This window comes from Myotis yumanensis, unplaced genomic scaffold (genome assembly GCF_028538775.1).
Source record: "Myotis yumanensis isolate MYYU_CA2020_CCGP unplaced genomic scaffold, mMyoYum1.0.hap1 SCAF_2, whole genome shotgun sequence".
Lineage (NCBI taxonomy): Eukaryota > Metazoa > Chordata > Mammalia > Chiroptera > Vespertilionidae > Myotis > Myotis yumanensis.
In genome coordinates, this window is record NW_027223753.1 from 21031468 (window position 1) to 21033833 (window position 2366).

Sequence of the window (2366 nt, forward strand, 5' to 3'; positions counted from 1 at the left end):
AGAAACCGTGCAGCTTCCACGAAGTGGTTATAAAGCCTCCGCCCCTCGCGCCGCGGCCCACTGCGCAGGCGCGGTGCTGAGACACCTCACAAGCCGCACCGCCGGGGCGCAGGGGCGCGGGGCGGGGCCCGGCGGCGAGGGGCGCCGAGCGGGGGCGGGGCTTCGCCGCCGGGTCAGGTGGTTCCAGCACAGCCATCTTAAGGAGACACGAACCCCAGGGCTCTTCTTGACCTCGTTCCCCAATTCTAACGCCGCCTCATCTCCGAGATGGGGTTTTCAGGTTGCCTTTCCTTGTGGATGGCCTGAGAGCCACCTCCAGCAACGGAGGCTTTAGTTACTTCATGTGTGAAAAGCAGACAAGGCTGGATTAGGCGGTGATTCTCAACTGGTCTGCCTCCCAACATTTCCTTTGTTGTTGCTTATTAAGCCAACACCATGACTTAATAAAGAATATACCCGTTCACTGAGCATCGACAAAGCGGAGGCATTACTGGATAAGACAGGCAGGCTCTCCCTGTCTGCAGGGGACTTACACATGCCTTACTCTAGCATTCGATGCTCTCTGTGAGCGAATTAACTTTATTCCTAGGTCCACCTCCCAGTCTCTCCTCCTGGTAGCTTGGTTACTTACAATTTGTGGGAGGGGGCCCAGCATTTTTATTTATTTTGTGGCCAGGAAGTGCATTTCTTTTGCTGGTTCCCCACTCCTCTGACTGGGGGAGGATCCGGACCCAGGCTTCCAAATGGGAGGCAAGCAAGCAACTTCAACAGCATGAGAATGTATCAGGGTTAGGTTCCGTTGCAAATGATAATAGAAAAAAAATGGCTTATGATAGAAATGTATATCCCTCTTCAGAAAAATAAGTCCAAAGGCAGGCAGTTCAGGGCTGCTCCAGCATCCTCAGCACTTGGTTTCCAATCTTAAGGTTCCCTCATCTAGTTCACATTCCCGCCAGTGAGGAGAAAAAGGAAAGAAAGGCCCACCTTTTTCCTTTTAAGGAGGATGCCTTGGAGGTTCTATACATTTTTCTTACATCTCATTGGCCCAAACAGTCACATGGCCATGCTAGGAAATGTAGTCTTTTAACTGGGCACAGTGTGCCCCTAAAACTAGGGGTTTTGTTATTAATAAGGAATGGTAGAATGAATATTGGAAGGCAACCTGCTGTCTTTTTCATGGATGGTATTTAAAACCATGAAAAAGGACTCTAGGAATAAGCCCTGAAAAACTTCAAACTTTTAAGGTGAAACAGTAGAAGAGCCAACAAAGGAAACTAAGAAGCAGGGGCTGTGAAATAGGAGAAAAACCAGCCAGGTATGATGTCATAGACACCAGGATAAAATGTTTCCAGGGGGAGAGTGGTCAATTGTGACAAATGCTGCTGAGAAATCAAGAAAGATAAAAAACAAAGAAGTGGTCGCTGGATCTGGCAATACCAAAGAGACATAAAGAGGAGCAATGTTTCTCCTCAAGGAGAAAGGAGGTCTGATGCTGGATGGCTAAAACAGTTAATTTCCATATATTGGTCAAAATAGGCTAGGCGCCCTAACCGGTTTGGCTCTGTGGATAGAGCGTCAGCCTGCAGACTCAAGGGTCCTAGGTTCGATTCCTGTCAAGGGCATGTACCTTGGTTGCGGGCACATCCCCAGTAGGGAGTGTGCAGGAGGCAGCTGATCGATGTTTCTAACTCTCTATCCCTCTCCCTTCCTCTCTGTAAAAAAATCAATAAAATATATTTTTTAAAAAAGAATAGGCTAGGCTCTGCTGTAGTAACAAGTGCTGAGAATGCTGGAGCAACCCTGTAGTAACTATCTCAATGGCTTAATACAACAATGGTATATTTTCCCCACTCATGCAAAATCTGCTATGGATCAAGGCATCTTGCAGGGTAGCTAGCTCTCCTCCACTCTATTGGATAACTCAGAGGTCCAGACCACTTCCATCCTGGGCTCTACCACCTCGGTATGGGGCTTTCAGGATTGCCTCAATAGTGGAAAGAGAGCTGGAGAGTTGTGCACCAGCGATTAAGTATTTCAGCGTGGAAAAGACACGTTACTTCTACTCACAGACTATTGGTCAGAACTTGTCCTACAGGCCAAGTTCCCTATAGCCGTTTTTGACTGTTGTCAGTGCCCCATGTCCTGATCAATTAAAGAGCTCCCTTTGAGGAGGCGTGTGCCTACAGTGGGGGAGAGGGCTGCCTCGTTATTTGGGTCAGATTGAGGCAAAAGAGATGGGGACCCCTGATTCTAGGCAGACCCAGATGGCTTGTAGATGCTTTTCCCTGAGGAGCTGACAGAAACAGCTGTCAGAATCCTAGCGTGCGGAAAAGCTCAACACACTGAATGTTAGTTTTGGCTCTGGC